This window comes from Balaenoptera musculus, chromosome 7, assembly GCF_009873245.2.
Source record: "Balaenoptera musculus isolate JJ_BM4_2016_0621 chromosome 7, mBalMus1.pri.v3, whole genome shotgun sequence".
Taxonomy (NCBI): domain Eukaryota; kingdom Metazoa; phylum Chordata; class Mammalia; order Artiodactyla; family Balaenopteridae; genus Balaenoptera; species Balaenoptera musculus.
This window is the reverse complement of record NC_045791.1, coordinates 26340896-26366472: the sequence shown is the minus strand read 5'-3', so window position 1 is coordinate 26366472 and position 25577 is coordinate 26340896. Positions and strand designations below refer to the sequence as shown.

General features: G+C 33.8%; 1 long non-coding RNA gene across 1 annotated transcript; it reads right to left on the bottom strand.

The window, feature by feature from the left end:
- Positions 1–325: 325 nt before the first annotated feature.
- Positions 326–20730, bottom strand: LOC118898497. Its single transcript, XR_005020708.1, has 3 exons — positions 20719–20730; positions 7057–7063; positions 326–466 (listed from the first exon to the last, which is right to left on the bottom strand). It is a non-coding gene; the product is annotated as an uncharacterized LOC118898497 (long non-coding RNA).
- Between the last annotated feature and the right edge of the window lie 4847 nt (positions 20731–25577).

Below are 25577 nucleotides of genomic sequence, written 5' to 3'. Positions count from 1 at the left end.
CCCACTTAAAAGTTCTTCTGATAATAGTGGCCATGCAGTGAAATGTTATTTTGCCAAGTTGCCTCAGTGCATAGAACGAATGTACAGCCTTGTGTCTTCCTAAGTGAGAGATGACCTCATATATTTTTTTTATTTTTTTTATTTTTGGCTGTGTTGGGTCTTCGTTGCCGCGTGTGGGCTTATTTTAGTTGCAGCGAGTGGGGACTACTCTTTGTTACGGTGCACGGGTTTCTCATTGCGGTGGCTTCTCTTGTTGTGGAGCACAGGCTCTAGGAGCATGGGCTTCAGTAGTTGTGGTGTGTGGGCTCAGTAGTCGTGGCTTGTGGGCTCTAGAGCGCAGGCTCAGTAGTTGTGGCACACGGGCTTAGTTGCTCCGCAGCATGTGGGATCTTCCCAGACCAGGGCTCGAACCCGTGTCCCCGGCATTGGCAGGGGATTTTTAACCATTGCACCACGAGAGAAGCCCCTCGTTTAGTTTTAATAGCATACTTAGGTGATGATTTGATGGATGCATTTTATATTTTTTTATTACCTTGAGAGAGAGTCATTGACAATAGCAGGCACTTATGGCTGGAATATATAAGCAAATGTGAATAACACGTGTATCAACCTGGTAGAAAATACAGTGCAACCCCACACAGTGTGTAGGGCAAAAACAAAACAAAAAAACACTTAAAGGTATTAGTTTTCAAACATAGTGGTGCTTTGCTATTGTATACAAGCTATACTTTTTGCAAAATTGCATTTCCTAAATCTACATCATAAAACAGATGGCCGTAAAATCAGTTGCATTTCCTCAGAAACAAGGCTGTGTGTAGATGTTATGCTCTTATCAAAAATTTTTTCTTGTAGTAGCTATGAACTAATATATGTCATAAAATTAAAACACTACAACCTTGGAAATATATAATTATTTGAATAGAAGGCACAGGCTCTCATAATCATAGTATCTCAAAGCTACAGTTGTCCTAAAGATCAGAGTTCAGTTTCCTAATTTTAACATGAGGGAATTTGAACCCAGTTTAATTATTTGCTAAATATTAACTGTATAGTTAGTGATAAATGTAAGACTAGATTCTAAATCTCTGCACTCCCAGACTAATTATGGTCCAATTACTTTAGACCAAACTCCATTACAAAAATCTAACAATTGAAGTTATTTACAAGTGAGTTAGTTTGTCTGAACAGATACCATGTCTGGCAGCTCTTCTGTTAGCTCTTGCACCTGCAGAGCTCAGATATTTTTGAGGAATTTTATGTACAGCTAGATTATGAGAATCGTTTTGTAGAAAATAGATACTAGTTGCCAGATATAAACAAGATGCCTCAAAGAATGGAAATTTACCACTTTTATTCCAGATTCTGCTAGAAAGGAAAGTGAGGAATGTCCATTTCTCACTAGAGTGGATCTAACTAGGAATTTGCAAAACTGTCTGTTGTTTTTCAATTCACTCATTTATTCAACAAATATTTATGGAACACTCACAATTGGCAGAACTTGTTTTAATATTAGGGACGAAGAGTTTTTAAAAATTCATCACTATTTATTGACTGTTGCTGTGCTTTCAGAATAAATAATGTGAGGAACATATAGTAAGCCTACAAGATTGCCGCTTTTCAGTCTTCAGTGTGGAAGGTTTCTAGTTACTGTGCCTTTGTAACTGCATCTTACTATATAATCCTATAACATTCAAAGAGAGAGATACAAAGGCAGGTTTTACTCTTCACGGTGGTAGGAAATAGTTCTTCAAATACGCTGGTCTTCATAAATTGGATCACTCTACCAAAGACCCTGAAGAGATATGGAGTTATATATATTCTCTGGTCTTTAGTCTCTCTGGAGATACTTCAGTTACTTCTTTCCATCAAGCTCCTGGAGTGGAAACTTCCTCAGGGTTTGTTGGTCAGTTAAAGTCAGATTTAGATATCACCTTTTAAGGTTAAAAGGTTAAGGTTAATACTACAGCTGGGCTGATTGGCTTCTCATGGTTAGGGATATCATGGGCCCAAAATTTGAACTTTTTAAGAGTACTAGAAGAGACAGAGTAGTGTACTAAAATTCAGAAGTCTCAAGTCTAGACTTACCATCTAGAAAATGGAAAAAAAAAAGATCTTGATCCAAGTCATCAAGTCATTGGATAGACTGTTGTAACGCTATGCAAATGTACATAGCATTATTACTTTTATTTTTGGTAAGATATATTATGTTACCTACTTGTTATTTCCAGATTTATATTACATTCAGAGGCTTTCCTAATTTACTAAAATTTGAAAATGTAGCGGTAGTGTGTTTGAGCTGTGAGTTCAGATTATCCAGTAAAAGATATACTGGGTAAGAATCTCCCTCACGGTAAAAGAGAGTATGAGTTGACTTACAGTTACAGATGTGTTAAGAGGGATTTATTCTAAGAATGAAGGTATGGCAAGTGTAATTTATGGTAAAATGTTTTCAGATATCTCTGCAAACTCAATTTCCTCATGTGAAAAATGGAGATAATGAGTTGTGAGGACACAAATATAAGGCATATATGTCTAGAAGCACTTATCACAATTCCCACAACAGATTAGCACTTAATACATCGTGGTTATTTTCCATCCTTTCTCTCTTCAAAGCCCGTGTGTGATTATCTGGTTGTACGCATAAACAGAGATCCATTGTTTGCTATCTTCTTTCGGAAGACATCGGTAGAGTACATGATTTTTTTTATTTTTTTTTAATCAAGTAAGCTCACATAAAGGACCTTATTCCCAAGTTTTACAGTGGTTATGCATTCACGTAAGGAAGTATCAATCATCGAAATGGTCAAATAAAGAAAATTTTACGTGGATCAATCTATGGGGGATTTCCCAAGTGACCAGAAAATACGTGATTGCTCTGAGACTTATGCAGAGCTGGAGGTGAAAAGAAGTTTATATTTCTGATCTGGATTCTAGGAAAGTCCTTCCAATGTCGAAGTCACAAAACTAATCCAAGTAGTGCAGCCTGGCTCTTAAAAAAGAAAGCTTTTTTGAGCTTTGGTCAAACAGAGATGAAAGGGTCAATTTAATGTTCAGAAACTTGAAAAGATAATGTGAGAAAGCTCTGGCCTCAACTTTTTAATTAGTTTACAGTTTATGCAGCAAATTGTGGTATCTAAGGATATGGTAGGTGGAGCCAGAATTCTGGGAACCATTTCCCACCTCTAACATTTTTGTGCAGTATTGCTTTCCTGTTTCTGTTTCCTACCTATAAAATGGAGATAGTAAAAGTACCTATTTCATGGAGCAAGGATTCAACGTGCTAATGCATATAAAATTCTTAGAACAACACCTCAATATGGATTAGCCATTTCAATTTTTTTACTATTCTATTTTATTATTTTTATGCAACTCTTTTGTGAATAATTGAAATCTAGAAATGGAGGTGCTTGTATTACTCTTGAAAGTAGTACAGTTTGGGGTGATTGAGAATATAGTTACATAAACTTACCTATATTTTAGCCAATTAAGATTAGGGAATAATAAAATTTGTTTTTTTTAATGAGTAATAAAGTTTTTCTAATCAGATTCTATAGTGATGGAGAATTACCAAAAAATGTCATTTACTAAAAAGTGGGAATGTCTGCCTATCACCATTGTAATACTGTACTACAGAAAATAGCCAAATATATATAGGTAAAAATAAGTAAGCATTAAGACAAGAAAAATGAGATTAGTAAATATTTTTTAAAATGTAAGATAATAGAATCATCATTATTTGAAGATTATAGAATTTTCTTCAAGAAAATCCAAAAGGATCAGATAAAATACAATTAAAAACATTGTAGAGTTAATTTAAAAAGTTAGTTATAAAGCTAACCAAGTGCAAAGTAAATGTAAAAGTATCAAATCTATTTTAAATAATTAAACACAATCTTTTTTTTTTAATTCATGGTATTGTTAGAAAATTTGAAAATTTTATCCTCATGTCCAACCTAAAAGTGCAATTTCATAACAATATCCAAGAAAATTATGAAAAATTGATGACAAAAAATTGCATAGTTATTTTATATAACATGAGTACATTCTATAAATTGTGGCAATCAAACTTTTAATCAAACGGAAATAAATAAATAGATTAGTAATAAACAATAAGTGGCCAAGAAATAGAATCATGAAAAAGTGGCTCTTCAAATGTGTGGAAATTAAAAATTACATTGATGTACATTGTTTATCTTTCAGAATAAACCATTAGTTGTCCAATTTACATTATACACATAAAAACAAAAATTAACCTACATTTGCTGTAACTTCCATTTGGATTAGAGAGCAAAAGGTTAAAGAAATTATTTTTAAATAACCAAATATGGAAGAATAGCTTTATAGAATTTTGGAGAAGAAATTGTGTAAGCAACACAACAAATCAACTAGAAAGTGAAAGACTGACAAATCTGACCATATATAACTGAACATTTCTGAAAAAAATTTCATGAAGAGAAATAAGAATAAACAAAAAAATAAAATAAACAGCAGACTGGGGATAAACAGAAGCAGCCAAATAAAAAGATGGTCAACCTTTATATAAAAAATATGAAAAAAATCAACACCAATATTAATGCAAATTAAAAGCATTTTTAAATTGCGATTTGGCAATATCTAGCAATATTTGAAAGTTTCAGCAAGAAACTGAAGAAAACGTACTCACATATATAATTGCCGTATTTTTATAAAAGTTAAAAATTAAATGTAACTGAATAAATGGTACATAAATACTATAGCAGACAGTATATAAGACAAAAAGTAGGTTATATGTGAGATTTACTAAAATTATAATAATAATTACCATTATTGATATCTGTGTTGAGTAGTCTTCATTTCTCCTCCAGATCCACTCATCGCCCCTCTCCAGTCTGCTCTGGACCTGGGAGGCTAAGGTGGTAGGACTACAACCACAGACCTCATCTTGGAACTTTGCTTCTCTTTGGGTCTTGCCAGGAAATGATCAAAGACAAATGAAAATAGTGTTGGGATGTTTATTACGTTGACTCCTTCCTTTCCAAGTCACTGGAGGTAAGATGCTTCTCTCTAATAAGAGGCACAGTTTCAATCAGACACCGCCTCTGGTTTCCAGTAACCATTCCTATTCCTCTCTTTTTGGGCCTAGGGATCTTAACAGTTCCCTGCTACTGTGAGCCACTAGGTTCTGCACTATGCCTTGTTTGTTTTCTTAAACCCCATTCATACCTTTGTAAATAGTCCCCATATTTAACTCTGTTTTCAAAGTACCCAGTTGGAGTGAACAATCATTTATTACCAATGCCCTTTCTGACAGTATCTGTAACAGCATTTTTTTTTTTCAGGCCTCCATCTTCTTAACTACAGCTCTTTGCGCAGAGAAGGCAACCCTTTTCCTCAATCCTAATTACTCTGTGCTAAACATGTTAATTCTATTCAACGTGTCAGCAGTTGGTTTAGGAGTGGTTAATGGAATGTGAAGGGAGGTCTAATGAGGACTTCTAGTAAAAACTCTCATGAACTTAAAACACAGAAGATACACATGAGGGGTCAGTTTTCTGGTGAACTTTGTCAGGTCTGTCTGGATGTGTGTGTGATAGGTGTGATGCTGGAGCTGACTTCGGTGCTAATACCGTCATGCATCATGCTAACATGGCATAGCAGGCAGATGAAAAGAACCGGGGCCTTTAAGGATGTGAGTGAGCTGACAAATCTATCAGCGTTAGGGTTGCTCTCACTTGTGTATCCTATTCTAGGGCATAATAAATTTTCTTCTCATTGTGTAATCCATTTTGAGTTGGTTCTCTCTTACGTGTAGCTGAAGGTAAAAGTAGGAAGGAACATTTAGAATTTGCACTTCTCTTTTGTTTAAATTTTAAAAATCAATATTCATGTATCATTTATATACCTGTAAGCAACAACAAACTTGAAAAAAAAAGAGGTGAGAGCAACTAGACCCTAGAAACCAAAACTATTGGAAAGTTCAGTAGATCATGAAATGCTTAGCAATGGGAAATATGCATACTTGTGCCACTAAATCCTTGGACTTATGATATTGATCTTGCTGCATGGGAAGTTTAATAAATATGTGCTAAGTGTAGGAACAGATGTTAAAATGACATACTTGAAGCTTCTAATCAGGGAGTTAGGGTATATGATGTTGTAGACACTTTGAGAGCAACTATAACACCAGCTAGTTCGAGAATGAGGGCATACCCCACCCCATGCCCCTCAGTGCTAGTACAGGGGAAGGGAACACGTGTCTTTTTCCCCAACCTCATGAGATTCACGTAGAATTAAGGTTAACTCTATTGAGAGATGAAGATGGACACCTGACCTTATGCCGTTTGGTCACACTTAGTATAGATTTGCAGAAGCCTGCATGTATCATGAAACGTTTCTCCAACTAAGAACTCCTGTAGTAAAAGGAAAAACCTCCTAAATCCCTAGAGATGTGCAGGTGGATTAGGCTTTAGCAGTATTAACAGACTTTTCTAGCTCTGTTTCAAATAAACACAAAATATACTAAAAACATTAGTTATATAAGGAGCCCCTATTTATGAAAATATTGGTATACTTAAAAATATAACCTCGCAATAAATTTAAACCATAGAAAACTAGCCTACTAATCACCAAAAACATTAAACACATTATTTACTGTGTTTTTGTTTGCCCTCTTAGAATTTAGAAAGAATTTCAGGGATATTTTCAAAATCTATTATTAAAAAAAAAAACCCAGCGGATTCCGTTATTATACACAATCTGAGATATTCAGAATCATTCTTCTGAAAACTTGTTTGAGTAACAATCATTGTAGCAATCTAAATGTTTAAAGGCAATGCTAGAGATTTTAATTGCAATGGATTCGAGAAAGCAGTTATCTCTTACCATGTGTACCTCTTGATCATGGCCTTTTCCATCCCTCTCTCTACTGTCTCCTCCCCAGTTTAAAGGCAGAATGGAAAGGGAATAGTGGTTTGTGTATCCTGAAAGACCACAGGCATGACCAGGACTGTGGAATAAAGGCAGGAGGGAGCAGTCTTCAGCCCTTGCTGTGGTCAAAGGTGGGGAAGGATGGCTCACGAGCTAACTGGTCTCAGGACTTTCACGCTAGCTGTTGGAGCCCTTTTCTTGATCATTGCTACAGGGTCGCTGACTATGTGGGGCTGTGCTATAGAAAGCAAGATGCGGTAAGAAAAAGCCAGAAAAGTGAAGAATGGCTGTTAATTAGATAGTGGTGAATGAACTGAGCAGCGAAAACGTGGGACTGCCATACCTTGAGGAGAAATTTGGCAGATGTGATAGCTTGCATATGAGCGACAGCAAAGGATGTCTGCAAAGGATGGTTTTTTAAAGGTCGAGACTTTATTCTTGCTTCAGAGTTCCTTACATAGCAAAGAGGTTTATCATTCACCTATCACTGTCACAAAAATAACAAGGGCTTTGCAACTTTCTACTGAATTTTACAGGTGTTTGCAAAGCATTTATGTGGCTCTTAAAGGTAAATGTGTTCGACCAGACTTACATAAACACTATTAGGAGGAATACAACTTCTCAGCCATTTTTCTCTTTTCAATGTCTGTGTGTTTGCAAATATTACTTCTGAAATATAAATGGAACTTCCTTGTTCTCTCACTATGGCATAGACTCAACTCTAATATTAAAACAAAAATAGAATTATCGTGCAATACGGTTGAGGTCCCTTTTTTTGAGATCATATAATAAAGAATCTTTTGTGTGCTAAAAATTTGACATGGAAGCCTGAGAGTATAAGGAACAACGCAAACCCAGTTAATGTATGCAATCCCCAGGAATTTTTAATAGGATTTTTAGGCATAACATTTTACATAATCACACAGAAACAGTAGTGTTTCAATTCTAGTCTTTCATCATCAGCAGGAAACTAGAAAATAGTGCTTCCTATGCTAAAGAAAAATTTGCTGGTGATTATACTTTTTGTAGTTGAGCTCCTTATAGATGATTTTCTCCACTTGTAAAGAAAGTGGTAGAAACCATCTCATATTTTAACAGAAAACCTAGAAGGAATAGATACATTTGCATTGCATTGCATTGCATTGTATTGGTTCCAGAAAGATACTCCTCAATCTTTAGAGATTTTGTTTACAAAGATAGTTTCTATATACTTGGCAATAATTTCAGTGGCTCTGTAGTTTACAAGCCTTCAAAAAATCTGAGATTGATAATGTTCCATGCTTACAACGATGTAACTGCTCTAGGGAAAACCTTTCCCTTCTTCCTGCTCCTAATTTAAATGAATGGCCAACTTTTAAATGGATGAAACTTTAATTATATTGCAAAGTTTAATGCTAAGAGGAATAAGATTTTGCTAATGAAGTCGGGTGTCCACAAAGAGCAGTGAATTGCTTTCTTGGAAAATTCAGACATCCAAGAATTTCTAAACATCCTGCAGAAAATAGAGACTGAGAATCTATAAATCCTAATTTAGTTCTGTGCCTTGCAAATGTAGAAATGTTATATTATTTGAAAATCCTGTCTTCAACTGGAATGGAATCCAGACTAAATTTGGGAATTATGATTGATATTAGAAATTTTAAGTTCCTTTAATTAAGGAAGGGCGGTTTTAACAGAAATGCACATGTAAATTATTTTAGCAAGGATTCACTCAAAGTTTTACGGTAATTATAGTAAGAACAATATTAACCATTATTATAAAATATTGAAGGCTTATTATGCTCCATATACTATAAGGGATATTTTATATACATCTCATTTATACACAAACCAGTTTTATGAAGTAAGTACTTTTATTCTCAAATTGCACATAAAGTGACAATTCTAAAGTCACATGTAGCTAGTAAGTGGTAGAGTTGAAATTCAAATACTAGTCCTTCTGATTCCATAGACTCTGCCCTTGGCAGTTTTGATTGTATAATGCTGCATAATACACTGCCACAAACACAGTGGTGTAAAACAACAGTAATCACCTATTAACATTATTGTTCATGGTTCTGGGGGTTGACCAGGCAGAAGTAAGTGGTTCTCTGTGGGTCTCTCCTATGACTTCACTCAGACAGTGGCTAAGGCAGGTATTATCACAAAAGGTTTCTCACAGGCCCAGCTGTTGTCTAGAACATGGACAACATGTTTAATCATGAGTTCTTCTTGTAACCTGGGCTTTCTCAGAGCATGGCAGCAGAGTTCCAAAGGTGAGTATCTCAAAAATAGAGCCGATGGAAGCTTTATTGTCTTTCTCAGCTCACACAGTGTCACTTCTGCAGCATTCTGTATATTAGAAGTCACTCATTAAGGCCAGCATATTTTCAAATGGAGAAGAAAGATGCTCCATTTCTTAATAGGATCGGTGTCCAAGAATTTGTTAACATCATTTTATTAATATTTATTTTTTTAATTGTGGTAAACATATCTAACATAAAATTTGCCATCTTAGGCATATTAAGTGTACAATTCAGGGGCATTAACTACATTCACATTTTGTGCAACCATCACCACCATCCATCTCCAGAACTCTTTTCATCATGCAAAATGGAAATTCTTTGACATTAAAAATAACCCTTTATTCCCCTTTCCCCCCAGCTCCTACAAACCACATTGTACTTCCTGTCTCTATGAATTTGACTACTCTAGGTACATTATGTACCTTTGGCTATTGCAAATAATGCCACTACAAATGTGAATGTATAAATATCTCTTCAAGGAGTGGAATTGCTAGATCATATGTTAATTATCTATTTTTTGAGGAACTGCCATACTGCTGTCCCTCACCAACATTTGCTATCTCTGTTTTATTTATCATCCTAATGGATGTGAGGTAGTATCTCATTGCAGTTTTTATTTGCATTTTCTTAACAATTAGTGATTTTGAGAATCTTTTGATTACTATAGCTTTGTAACAAGTTTTGAAATCAGGAAGGAAGTGTGAATCCTCCAGCTTTGTTCTTCTTTTTCAAGATTGTTTTGGCTATTTGGTATCCTTTGAAATTCTACACGAAATTTAGGATTTTTTTTTTTAATTTCTGCAAGAAATGTCATTGGAGTTTTGATAGGTGTTACATTGAGTTTGTAGGTTCAGTTGGGATGTTTGTTCTATTTTTGCAATGTAAATGGAATTGTTTTCTTCCTTTTCAGATTGTTCATTTGTTAATGTATGGAAACAACTGATTTTAGTGTGTTGATTTTGTGTCCTCCAACTGCTGAATTCATTAATTAGTTCTAACAGGTTTTTGGTGGAATCATTAGGATTTTCCACATATAAAATCATGTTGTCTGTAAACAGGATTAATTTTACTTTTTCCTTTCCAATTTGGATGCCTATTATTTCATTTTCTTGCCTAATTGTTCCGGCTAGGACTTCCAGTACTATGCTGAATAGAAGTAGTGAAAGTTAGCATCCTGTCTTGCTCTTAATCTTAGAGGAAAACTTTCAGTCTTTCACCATTAAGTATGATGTTAGCTGTTGTGAACATCTTTTAAATTACCATAGTAATTTTTAATTTGTTTAATGTCATTTTCTTAATCAGAATTTTATTGTATTTATATTTGAGTCATAAGGCATCACTAAGTATAACTTTTGTCCAGTTACACAAGAATGAAAAGATAAAGAAAGAAAACAAAGCAATCCAGAGCTAATGACAAAGATGCTAGCCAATTTATCAAGAATGGAAATATGAAACTAAAATTAACATTATTATCAATATATTGAAGACATGTTGGCTTATTTGGAATTTTTTTTAATTCTCCAAAGATTAATGCTACTACCTTTATAAAATGAAGGAAATTAGCAGGTTAAGTTTATTAACCTTTAACATTTAAAATATAATTTAAGTATGTCAATGGTATCATTTCAAATAAGTGAAGAAAGGATAAATTAATAAATACTGTTGGGAAAATTAGACACTGACTTGAAGAAAACATTGATTTTAAACTTTAACTGACACTGTCCCCAAATCCATTTCAGAAGGACTAAGGAATTAAGCAGGAACAATGAAGCCATTAAAGTCCAAAAAGAATATAAGAAGACAGTTTTTATACTATTGGGGTGCAGAAGACCTTTCGAAGAATGACATAATAGCAAAGACTGACATACATGACAAGATAAAAGTTAAAACTTCTGAATGGAAATGACAGAGTTTAAAGGTAAAATGGGGGAAATTGTTACATATATATGACAAAGAGTTATTAAGAAGTGGATAAAGTAGATAAGGAAACTCTACCAAAAAAGTTCAAAAGATTCCACAGACATTTCCCCACAAAATTCAGAAATAATATAAGCAGACACTCCAGAAGAAAAGAAAAACAACAAATGACCAATGAACATTTTAGATTGTTTGAACAAGCTACAAATCAAAGGAAAACAATATTTACTTCCGTGCTGGAGTGGCTGGGTAATATCTCGTATCTGAAGTGTGCTAGTTATTTGCCTATTTGCTCTTAAATCCATTCCTTTTCTTTCTTCTCTTCATTCTTCATTGTAAGGGTACTGACTCCAAGATACCCATGTCAGTTGCCTTCCAGATGAATTTGTCAAAGGAATGAATGGGTAGGAGACTCAGGTTATTTCTTCCCCCTGTCTCTCCTTACGGTAGTAACTTCACAGAGTGACACTGCCTCCTTGTCTCTACATAATTCCAGGTGATAATTCCAGCTTCCTAATTCTGGTAACATCTCTTCCACCCATCATGTCTCCACCATGTCATACCCAATGGGCAACACGGCAGCAACAGTACAACTGGTTGCAGAAAATCAGGGGGTACATTGTGTGAAGAAAATTTAAAAGCCGGGTTGAAACCAACGAAAAGTCTGTTTTTTATATAACCATGTGCTAGCAATTCTAAACAATGTCGGTGACATTAAAGAAACATTCCTCCCACCAAGGCCATCATTCCGAATGTATTCCTCCCGCCACTCCACACTTGGTATGCTATCAGTCCCATCTGGGGAGTGATAGCAGTGACTTTTTCTGTTACTAATCTCAAGATTACCATTTGGTTTCTGAATTCTTCCATTATCTGTCACAAATTTCCTGTTTCGAATTTAGAGTTTTCGGTTTTCCTGTTTGAACCCTGACAAATATAATCAAGTATGTGTAGAATCTGGCACACTCATTCATGGTGGGTGTTAGTGGAATAAATATAGACTCTGAGATAGAAATTTAGTCATATTTCTCTAATTTTAAATGGGCATTTATTGTGGAGGTGAGGGTAAGAAGTGGAGGGGATTATGTTTTCTAGTTTAAATTTTTTTCTATTAGTTGCTTGAATTACTTTTATAAGTAAAATAATGTACTTCTAATTTGAAAAGAAAAAAAAAAGGTTGCATGTTTCAAGCATGTACTGCATTCTGTCAGCTAGAGGGAGTAAATGTGCATCTCTGATTGTCAGGGTGTGTCTAGAGAGGAGAAATTTTTTAAAATAATTTTTTAAAATCTTAGTTAAAGACAAGCATGATGGGAATAAATCACAGAGAAGTAGAGGGAGGGAAATAATCAATGGTGAGGTATGCACCTGCTGCTAGGATGCAGTTAGTTTCCAAGCAATAGACTTAATGAACTGGAGCATTACAATATATGTTATGAAAACTGTTGTGAGGAAACAGAAAATAGTAAGCATAGCTCAGAAGGGGGAAATATTCTGGTTTTCCCAAATGAATAAGAGGTAAACAGGGATCACTTATTCATTTTCTCAAATGAATAAGAGGTAAACAGGGATCCCCACAAAATAACAACGGTTTGGAGACAGTAAAATGTCAACAATCTTACTAAAACATAATATATGGGATTCTTATCCATATTCTGTGATATAAAAATAATTAGCAGTTTCATAAGATATTATATTTTTAATAATAGATAACACACAAAACACTATGTGTCAGGTACTATTCTAAGCCTCTCACATAAATTAACTCATTTCATCCTACAAAAACTCCATGAGATAAGTATTGTTTTTTTAATTTTTTAAATTTATTTTTATTACTAGTATCTTTTTACAGGTGAGAAAAAGGAAGTAGAGTGTGGGTATTTTAAGTCAAGAATACACAGAGGTATAAATATTTGTTAGTTGAATTGTTAGCTTCTGGGTAGACTAACATAACATAGTACACAAAGAAATGCTATGAGACAAGGTGAGTGTATTTCCAGTGTTCTATCTCTATCATTAGTATTTGAGTTCAAAATGGTGTCACAATAGTAACTCTATGACTGTGTTTCTGTGCCTGTGTATTTTTTAAACATTCTTTTTTATCAGAGTAGTAAGTTATATTAATTACTACTTTTCTGAGAGATATTTTAATGCATTTTTTAAAAAGGTTTTTACTGCATCTATTAAATTGATTAGAAGACTTTTATCTTTTATTCTATTATTATGATAAATTAGAGATTGATTTTCAAATTGGCCTAATATTTGCATTCCTGGGATAGATCCCACTTGGTCATTATCTTTTTTTAAATATACATAAATACTTCTGTATTTGATTTGCTAATACTTTATTATGGGTACTTGTGTCTATGTTTATAAAGGGTATTGGTGATCTACAGATTTATTTACTTGTAAGTTCTTTGCTTTTGGTAATGTTGTTCTTATAAAACTCATTGGAAAATATTCCTCTGCCTTTCTATTCTCTGGAAGAGTTTGTATGAAACACTTTTTTGTTTGTATAGTATTATTTCTTCCTTAAGTATTTCATAGAATTTGCCAGTGAAATCATCTGAGTTTAGAGGGGTTTTTTGTTTGTTTGTTTCTGTTTGTTTTGTGGGAAGGATTTTAGCTTTTAACTAAATTTCACTAGTAGACACAGAGGTGGCTATTCAGGGTATTTATTACTACTTTAGTGATTCCTGTTAGCTCGAGCCTGTGTCTTTCAAGGAATTGTCCATGTCATATGAATTGCTACTTTGTTGGTATAAAGTTGTTCATAATATTCTTTTATGACCCTTTAGGATCTTTAGTGGTCTATAGGACCTTTAGTGACAATCCTCTTTCATTCCTGATATTGGTTGGTGATTTGTGTTCTCTGATTTTCATTGATTGGTCCAGCTAGTTGTTTATCTAATATATTGACTGTTTTCAAAGAACCAGCTTTTAACCAGTTAATTTTATTTATTGTTTGTCTTCTAACTGACTTGTTTCTACTCTTATTTTTATTATTTCTTTCCTTCTACTTGCCGTGGACTGACTTACAACTTACTTTGCTCTTCTTTTTCTAGATTCTTGAGGTAAAATATTAGGTGGTTGTTTTTAGACATTTTTTCTTAAAAAAAACAAACTTAAGCTAAAATATTCCTTTTAAGCACTATTTTGTCTGTATCCTACAAACTCTGATGTACAGTTAACCCTTGAACAACACAGGTTTGAACTGTGCAGTTCTACTTACAAACTTTTTTCAATTGTAAATACTACTGTACTACGTGAGCAGAGGTTGGTTGAATCTGCAGGTGGGGAACCATGGATAGGGAGGAACTGAGGATAGGAAGGACTGGCTATAAATTCTATGCAGAATTTCGACTACATGGAGGGTTGGCACCCCTAACCCCCTGAGTTGTTTGAGGGTCACCTGTATTGTGTAATAAAATTATCATAGATTTTGGAATATTTTCTACTTCTGTGTGTGATATATGACCAGTATTTAGAATTATATGGTTTAATTTCCAAATATTTCATGGTTTCCTAAATATCTTATTGTTATTTATTCCTAATATAATGCCATGTGATCTGACAACATACTTTGTATGATTTCAGTCATTTAAAATTAATTGAAATTTACTGTATAGAAGAGCACGTGATCTATCTTGGTGAGCATATTTGTGTACTTGCAAAGAAATGTGTATCTATAGTTTTGCATATGATATTTTATAAATATCAGTTAGGTCAAGTGTTTATTAAGAATGGTGTTCAAATGCTTTACATCTTTTTTAATATATTTTTTGACTAATTGTTCTATCAATTGCTGAGACACGGGCATCAAAATCTCCTGTGATTTAGTAGTTCTTTATTTCTCCCTTTAATTTTGTCAAATTTGATTAATGGATTTTGAGGCTATTTTATAGGAAATATAAACATTTATTATTGTTATATCTTCCTTATGAATTGACCCCCTTTGTGATTCTGAAATGTCCCTCTTTATCTTTGGTAATACTTTTTACCTTCAAGTATATTTTATCTTATATTATTATAGTTCATTCCTGCCTTCTTATGCTTACTATTTGCACTTTGAACGTGTCTGTTTAACTATATTTAAAGTGTGTTTTTTGTAGACAACAGATAGGTAGGTTGTGTATTTATTCCTTTCTCATAATCTCTGACTTTCAACTGGAGTGTTTAGCTCATTATCATTTAACATAATTATTGTTTGTTCAATTTAAGTCTAGAAATTTATTATTTTTTTTCTGTTTGGTTTCTTTGATTTTTCTTCTTCTGTTTCCTCCTTCATCTTCTTCTGAATTATTCCTTTTTAATTTTTTTGGCAGCTTAGCTATTCCTCTTGACATTTTTTTATTGATTATTATAAAAATAACAATACCCATCTTCATTTTTTTCACAGCCTACTTAGGATAATGGTTTATCACTTAAATGTAGAATCATTTCAACCTAGGCCCATTTAACACTCCCTTGCCTCTCTTTATCTTGCTGTTTGCATACGTAGTATACCTTCATACATGATCAATTCCAAACGATAGGTTAAAACTTTTTTATTCAAATATATGTGTTTAAATAAACTAGGATCAAATATAGCTTTACTTACCCACATGTTTACCATTTCTAATGCTCTTCATTCACTCTTGAATGTGTCCTCTGCTATCATTTTTCCTTCAACCTAAGGAATTTATTTTAGCCTGTATTTCTGTATGGGTCTGGTGGTGGCAAATTCCCTTAGTTTTTCCTTTATATGAAAAATGCCTCCAAGCCTTTATTCTTGGGGGATATTTTCACTGAACATAGAATTCTTTGTTGACCTTTGTTTTTTGTTTGTTTGTTTGTTTTGTTTTCCTTTCAGTCCTTTAAAAGGCTTTCTATTGTCTTCTATTCTTCATGTTTTTTGTTTAGAAGTCTGGAACAGTTTCGATTGTATTTTCCCTATATTTAATATGTAATTTTTTCTCTGGGCATTTTTATGTTTCGCAAAATTTTTCTCTTCATCTTAGTTTTCAGCATTTGCCTTTATGTGCCTAGGTGTGAATTTTTTCAAGTTTATCTTATTTGGGTTTTAATAAGTTTCTTAAGTCTGGATTTATGTGTTTCATCACATGTGGATAGTTTCCTGCCTCTGTTTCTTCAAAATGTCTTGTCATCTCTAGTCTCTCTCTCTTCTCCTTTCAAGAGAGGAGAACTTTTTATATTAACCTTCAGGTCTTTGCAGCTTTGTACATCTTGCAGTCTTTTATCTCTTCTTCCAAGTGGCTGATTTATATATATCTGCCTTCAATTTTATTTTTTCTTGTATTATATACCTTTCTCTAATAAGTAAAACTAGTGGATTTCTTATTTTAAATTCTGTATTTTTCAGTTCCAAAATTTACTTTAGATATTGCATTGGGTTGTTTTTGATATTTTCTGCTTCTCTTCCAATATTCCTATCTATTTTTTAATGAGCATATTTTACTTTACCTGACCTCTAAACATATTTATACCATCCTCTGATAATTCCATATCTAGGTCATCTCAAGGCTGGTGCCACTTTATTGCCTATTCTTAAAACTGAGTAATATGATCTTTCTTCCCATATGTTAAGGATGTCAATTTTATCCTGAACATTTTATATATTATGTTATATAGACCATGAATTCTCAATATTGCCCCTCAAAGTATGTGTGTTTTTGTTTTGTTGGGCAATTAAAGTGCTTAGACTCCAACTTTAAAATGACATACAGTGGTGACATATGGCAGTTCAGATCTCAGTTCAGTGCTTTCAGCCTTAGCTGAAAGCTGCTTTCAGTTTTCCCCATGCAGGTTTGGGGTCAGCTACAAATCTGGACTGAGTCTATACGTGGACTTTTTCCTCTTTTTTGAGTCTCTCCGTTTTAGGGTTTTCCTCTCAATCGCCAGCGAGCTGTTATTGCCCTGACTTCCTTTCCTTGATTTCTCAAGCAAGATAGTTTTAGACTCTTTTTCCAGAACTGTGCCCCTCCTACACTGCCATCACAGCCATAACTATGGCCACCCTCAGGGAAACAAAAATAAAACTGGGGAATTCACTTCAATATTTTTGTTACTCCAAATTTTGACTTACTTTCAATATTTGACTACCTTTATTTTAAAAAAAATCCAGAGCCCTTAGGTACTTGTTTGATATATTTTGCTCAGAGTATATAACTCTTATTTGCGTAAGGATAGATCCAGAATTTATAGCTGATATTTGTGGGAAGACCCAGTATTCACTTTGTTATATTGGTAACAGACTCTCTCTTCTACCTGTTGTTTATTTTTTTAACATCTTTATTGGAGTATAATTGCTTCACAATGGTGTGTTAGTTTCTGCTTTATAACAAAGTGAATCAGCTATACATATACATATACCCCATATCTCCTCCCTCTTGCGTCTCTCTCCCACCTTCCCTATCCCACCCCTCTAGTTGGTCACAAAGCACCGAGCTGATCTCCCTGTGCTATGCGGCTGCTTCCCACTAGCTATCTATTTTACATTTGGTAGTGTATATACCTGTTTTAACTAAGATTTGTAATGAGAGAAAGTAGAGATAGTGAAAAACCGTGTGACATTTACCTACTCAGGCTAGATCCTATGATTCCACATTGCTGAGATATGATCATAAATCAATGCAAGTATAGGTGATCAGTCTACCAAGAAAAGGATCAGTTGATTCATGTATTAAAGTGTAATTTCATTCTTTGTACTGTTTCTTAATTTTCACTATTTTATTTTCTCTAAGCATTGCTCATCTCTATGGCATAACCAGACCATTTAACTAGTCCTCTGATTTTAAAATCATTGCTAAATTCATGTTTATTTTAGCAGCTCCAGAATTGCATTACAATGTAAAAATAGGTTTGGATATTTTTCTGTTATTTCTTAAGACCAACTGCATAGGGTAAGATCCATTTTTAAATTTTCAAACATGGCCCCAGACATTGAAAAGCTGGCAGTATTTTTTGTATTAACGCAGTTTAGGAAAAAAATAAATCTCTGTCTTGTACTTCAGTGCATCTAAGACATCATCAACTGTAAGACACACCATTATTTTAAGTAATATCGAGAAAGAAGAAATATAGCTAATTCACATGTAATACAATGCTTTTTTAAAAAATCACTCGAAACTTGTTTTCTACAACTATTGCTAATGAACTTTTCTTCTATCTTGCCATGGAATTCTTTTTTAGTCATATATTAACCTGCTGTGTTGCCATACTATTCTGCTCACACACATTTTTGTTTCCATGCTGAATCGCAGTGTCATATTTTTAAGGATATTTTAAGGAGCAATTAAGCACAACACATTCAGTACAAATAATGCACATAATCCAATTGATGTGAGGACAATATGAACAGCTATGATTAATTTCAGGCTTGCTGAGGCAATAACAACTACACTGTGACTGTTTCCTGGTCAGCCATCATCAATTTTAAGAAACTCTTGAATCTAGAGATCTTTAAATGTGAAAATATGTGTTTATTAGTATAAATAAAATGTTACTAAATATTTAATTTTTTTCTAACCAGGAAGGTAAGCACGCAAATTTCTTGAAGGAGGAACCACACCTCTAGATAAACATCTTTGTATGTGGCACTTTTGTTTATTCACTACCTAACACAACATTTTGGATTGTTTTCATTTGTTAAAATAATTCAGTCATTGGAAATTATCGTCATGGACTGTTTTTTAAAAATAAAAACCAAGATCAGAGTTTTGGCTAACTTTCCAGCCTAAGACTAAATTAATTTAAGCTTTATTTTCTACTGCTGTATACCTCCTCCCTATATATCCCCTCTCTATATACCATGTTTTAATCTGCAGAGAGTTTTTGATGTCTCCTGAAATAACTACACAGGAAAAATCTGAACCTTACCTTCTTGTGTGCCAAGGCTTTTCTGTTTTATAAAATGAACAGAAAAATTGTGACAAAGGTCAACCTAGGATAACCCTTTAATAACAGAAACTATATGATAGTATTTCCTAATGAGCCCTCTTGGTTCCAAATAAACAACTGTGATCAGAGCACAAGCAAAGAGCAAACACCCCCACAGGTCCAGATATTTCAAAGGAGGATTTTCCTTAGTTATGTATATGACAATTTTTCAGAGAATCTTTAACCACTTGATCTGTCCCCAAATGACCTCATCTCCCATCCTTCTTTGTTTCAAACCATTTCCTTCATCAACTTCTTGTTTTCTATGAGCCATTACACTGTTTTCACCTCTGTGTCTTCTTCATGTGACCCTTCGTCATGAAATGATTTTCCTTTTTATCTTGGCTTAACTAAACTCTTTTTCATTCTTTGAAATTCAGGGCATCACCGGCTCCAGGAAACTTCCCCTAATCAGAGCACATTTGACTTTAATCCAAATTCTAGTTAAGGGTTTATGTTTTGGTTCATTTTTTTTTCCTTATCTTTTCCTTTTTAGTAAGATAATTGAGAATGTAAGACAATATATTAAAGGAGTTTTTTGGTTCTATATTAGTCAGCTCAGGCTGGCATAACAAAATGCCACTGACTAGGTGACTTAAACTCCATAAATTTATTTTCTCACAGTTCTGGAGGCTGGAAAGTCCAAGATCAAAGTATCGGCTGATTTGATTCCTGGTAAGAGTTCTCTTTTCAGTTTGCATGTGCTGTTGTCTCACTGTGTGCTCACATGGTGAAGAGAGAAAGAGAAGGGGGTGGAGGGAGAGGGAGAGAAAGGTAAAGCTCCCTAGTGCCTCTTCTTAAAAATACGCTAATGCTACCAAATGAGGGCCCTACCCTTATGACCTCCTTGAACTTTCATACTTCCTTAAAGCCTCCATCTCCAAATACAGTCACGTTTGGAGTTAGGACTTCAACCTATAAATTTGAGGAGGACACGAACATTCAGTCCATAACAGGTTAAGTAATCCCTTTAGAATCAGAGAACGAAAGAGGTGAACTACTAGTTATTTAACTAAAACTAAAATCACTCCCCATGCTATCACTTAACATTGTCCAAAGAAGTATTCCCTTCAGGGTGGCAAGAGGGTTGCTCAGAGAAGCAAACAACAGGGACTCTGGTAGATGGAAGCTGTGTGAGAAGCTATTCCAGCTACTCTTTTGGGTATGTTTATTACAAAGGAAAAAAATCTAACCTATAAATAACTACCCTGTATATTCTAAAAAGTACAAATACTATTTGTTCTATTGTTTTAACATAAAACAACTTACAGTCTTGAGCAGTATTACCACCTCATTCCTGAACAAAAGCAAAGTTATTACAAAGTATTATGGATGATAGTAGGGACCATCCTACAATGATATTGTTCCCATCTGTTTCTATCCCCTCCTCAGTCCCCACCCACCAATCCTCTGTGACTCCAAGATTCCCTAGGACTTCTCTTATTTTACTTACCATATAATTTTCTGATGTCGTGGGTATTTTTGTTTTGTCCCTCCAAGTTGACTCTCTATTCAGTCCATCCAGTACACGATGTTAGCTGCTTCCTCTTTATTGGCTGCACTCGCCTATTCTCTCTTCTGCTTGTTCCCATTTAAGTAGTCCCTTCATTAAACTTTCATCATTTGCTTTTTTGATTGTGGCATTTATTTCCAGCAGGACCCTAACCAATACATGCTTTTTGTATGTGTCTTTCCCCTAAAACTCTGAGTTCCTTGCGGGTGACTTAATTAAATTTATATTTCATAACCTAACGCAGTGCCTGGCACAGTAAATGGTTAGATCAATAAGTATACTTCTCTATATATTAAATTTTCAGTCCTCATTATTTCTTCTTGTTATTGTTACAATTTCAGTCCATAATGACTAGAAATATTTCAGTGTCTGCCATTTAGAGTGCCCAGAAATTTTCTTTTGAAAAGAGTGGAGAACAGTTTTTTTCTTTGCACAGTAGGGATATATTATATAGTCAGAACAATAAATCAGACCTCCAGACAATGTGTACCCTTTGTTTGTGGTAGCTATCTTACATAAAGTTTCCTAAAGACAACTTGGAGTTAAATAAAAAGTTCATAGAGTTTGCTGAGGAGTGAGGAGCTCTGTTTTATCTTGTACAACTAGAACATTAGATTTGCCATCATATGAAGATGTAACAGAGGAAATCAAGAGATAGCAGCTGAATATTACAGAGAAGGGGAGAGGAAAAACCAAATAATCACAGCAGGAACAGAAAGAGCACCAGGAGGATTGAAAATCTGACTTGGGACATATTGCCCAATGGATCTTTTAAACTTGAAACATATTATTTTGTTTTTCTGTTTCTCATTCACATGTAGCCTGGGTTACTGAATTTAGATCATGCAGTATGCTCATGTAAATGCTTTAGCTTGATGACTTGCTGAATATGCCTTCTTTTGGGGAGGTGCCAACTAGAGGAAAAATATATATAACAATGCAAATCTCTCTAAAAGATTATAGTGGCCCTTTGAAGTGAAGACAGGGGTGGGAAAATATACTTCTCAGTACGTTGGTCCCTCAGTATCTGTGGGGGATTAGTTTCAACACCCCACTGATGCCAAAATTCTAAGATGCTCAAGTCCCTTGCATAAAATGGTGTAGTATTTGCATATAACCTATTGCATATTTTCCCATATATTTTACATCTTCTCTAGATTACTTATAATATCTAATACAATGTAAATGCTGTGTAAATACTTGGTGTGGCAAATTCAAGTTTTGCTTTTGGGAACTTCTGGAATTTATTTTTTTGAATATTTTTCTTCATCTGTTGTTGGTTGAATCCAAGTATGCAGAAGCCAAGGCTACAGAAAGCCGACTGTATTCCTTCAGTATTCTTGAAAAGATATCCTTTTCCTTTTTTGGTCAGTGGTAACCATAGGTAATTTTTTAGATAGATAGCACAATTATATTGAAATGGCAGGTCGAGCTACAGCTCACCCCGAAATGTTTTCTAGAAAATGATAAAGGTGATTGATATAATGGAGTTTAATCTGAAGGCAGAAACACACTTGCATTCTAGAAAAATCATTCTTTGTGTTTGGTCTGAGGAAAACCAAAGGGGAGGATAAAATAATGCAATAAGCATCATCTTTTTACCTAGCCCTATTATAGTCAGGGTGGGATGGGAAGATGGGTAGTAGGTCAGGGCTCAGGCCCTCAAGTACCCCTACCTAGAAAACACAGAGCTGTGGCATAGGAAATCCTTCTTCTCTCAGTAACAGTGACGATCATGCATAAGAGATTCTGGAAATTTTGCATACAAATTGAAGAAAGGGTTAGTTAATCCATAGTCCCAGAAAATTGTTCTCATGGTATACGGAAGTTTATGAATAACAGTTAGAAAACAACTTGGAGTTGAACCATGTAGCTTTTTTCTTTCTTTTTTCCCTCCTAGTTTTTTATGATTGTTTACGAAATCCTGTAATATTCCATATGGTGCTCGGCTTTCAGGAACTGAAGAACCTTTCCTCTAAATAACTTAACACCTTTATATTGCCCCAGGTTATAGCCAGGTCTGGTAGGCTTATGGATGAGGCTTGCCTTTCCCGGGAGAGGTCGACCACACACCTCTCACTGAGGATTCTGTTCATCCAAATTTCTCTCCACAGCACTGTAGCTTGTTTCCAAATTTAAAAAAAAAAAGAGTTGATCTCAAATATTAAGACTTCCTTTCGTTCCCTATGAAATAAAAGAATTTCTGATTCCAATATTCTGAAAAGCTAAATTAGCAGTATAGCAGCTAAGCTGCATAGAGTGTAATATGTACTGAAATTGCTGTGTTAAAATAGAGATCAAATGATACCTTCATTAACTTGATCACTGAAATGGCAAACCCTCTTCCAACATAACAGTTTCTATAGATACCACATGCTTATGATCAAAATTGCTTTTCTGAATGTGTTTTTCTCCCCTTCTTGATTGTATTTTACATCTTCTTTCTGGCTGTAAGTTACAATTAAACATAGAGAAAAATAGTGCAAGGCAAAATATACTCTACATCTGTTATACTGCTCAAATAAATACACAATCTGCACAAAACAGATTTTTCTAGTAGGCAAATTGCAAATGACTGCCTTGATAAGTTCTAGATTTTTTTTTTTCCTTAAAGCCACCAGGGACCTACTAAATGTTGCTAAAGGAATTTTCCATGTACTCTAGTTACCTACCAAACAGCCTAAATGTTCTGTCAAAACCGCTTAAGTGGTTGTAATAATTTGTGCCACAAAAGATGGATTCTAGATAATAACTAGATTTTTATCCCCCCAATATAAATATATTTCCCTAATGCATATTGGTTTGAAAACATACAAATAACTTTGGGAAAGAAGTCTTTGAAACTGAAGGAAACTTTGAAAAATCAGTGGACATGGTTGATTTGTCAATTTTTCCCCAAAACTTTCAGAGTTTTATTGTTGTTTTGCATTCTTCCCATATATCATAATAAAAATAAATAAGATCACCAATGACGAATCCAACACAATTTTATGCTATTTTCCATGAAACTGGTTTTATGTTTAAAACTGTAACTAAAACAATTTATTTTAGGTCATTCTTACCTAAACTATGGAGGAAACTATGGCAAAGAACCGATACCATTATCAGTCATACTGGAGCCTAAGGCAAAAGGAAAATTCAGTAATGCTAGTTCTATTTTTATTTATAATTTTGATATTTTCTTCATTATAGACTTTCAAATTAACTTTTAAAAATATTTCATTAAAATATGATTCCTCTGATTATTGAGTTTTTGACACCTCCTTAAACTTTTCACCTCAGGTACCTCATTTTCACTGTAGTCATAGCCTGCAAAGAATGATATATTGTGGTTATTAGAATGATTAATTTATTCTATATGTTACATTAAATTCTATTCTAAGTATTACTAACTGTGAATAGTATTATGAAATTTCATAACTCCAGTTTGTTTTGTCTTGGGCATTATGATACTGTTAGCCATCTTAGCCCAAGGATCTTCAAATAATTAGGCTTGTCCTCATTGGAAGTTATGTCATTATAGTGACATTTTATGTAGTTTGATAAACTACTTTATGATTTATACGGAATGCAAGACTACCACTTTGATCAATATACTTAAGTTTAGAATGTTTCTTACACTGACCCTTTACTTCAGTTAATTTTTTTTTTTCAAAACTGTGATCCAAGGTACATTTAAACTCCTTATGATATCAAAAGTTCTTACAAAAATATTATCCATACTCAGATGATGTTTTGAAAAGCTGCATAGGACACATTCCCAGGGACGTTCACAGTCCACACTTGTATGTAAAGTACTCTAAATTTATGTGAGAAGTGCACTTGTTTAACTTTGTTTAATTCAGTTTTTCCTGAATTATTGACTCTGAAATCTTTTAGTGAATTTTTAGTACATAAAACCTGCTAACCTCTATCAGTATATGTACTGATTTCTCAAAACACAATTTAGGAAATACAGTTTTGAAGGATATAAATACACATTTGTTATATTGCTATACAACAGCATATATAGTGATTTCTCAGCTTCAATATTATTAGAATGTAAATATTTATATGTGTGGTAATATTTGACATGTACATGGCCTTATTTTATAGTTTTGAAAACTAAAGAAGATATGGCAAAAAGAGGTCAAAGACAAAATTAAATACTTTTCTATCCCCTAAATGATGTATTAATTCAACAGCAAATGACCTTTTGAAAAGCACAAAACCTATATTCAACTTTCAAATACAAATGCTTGATTGAGATATTTATAATGTCCAATATATCTTTTAATTCTCCTTTTTAAAAATATTTTCCAATATATTCAAATATCTAGACATTCTAATATCAATTCTATATCAGGTGCTTTGATAAATCTTCCATGCCTTCCTAACCAGTTTAAACGTTTTCTTGTCTTAGTGCATGTGAATATTCCTCAAAGAAGTGTTTTACAGGTTATCTGAGCTGTTCTTTAAATGTTTCACATTGTAAAATTTCTGTCATCTTAAATTGTGAGTCCTTTGATGATAATGGTTGTATTTTCTTCTTTAAACAAACTATACTAGGTGGCACACTGATTTCTGAATTAATTAAAATAGACAACTTATTAATAATTGTTAATGTTTTGTTTGATTAATATTCTTAACTAGGGAGTAATTTTAAATCACTTTTCTTTTTAAAACTGCTTATTGAGAAATGATTAAGTGGTAGAGGGGAATAAAGTCAGGCATAGTTGAATGCATCTGGACTTTAGTAGCAGACATACTGTGGTTCAAATTTCAAGCTCTTTTATTTACAAGTTGTAAGAAATTGAGGGGTTATCTTGATTGTATACAATTACAAAATAGAGATTTTGCAGAGCTTCTAAGAGAACTAAATGGCATGTATATTTTAAAGGGACTAATATCTTCTGTCAGTTCAATTCTTAAGAATTTCTCAAGAACTTATTAAGAGCAGTGCATCATGTTTGGAATAAACTTTCATAAAGGTAGATACTCAGCATAACCTTAACATTGCATACATGGGACTTCACCCA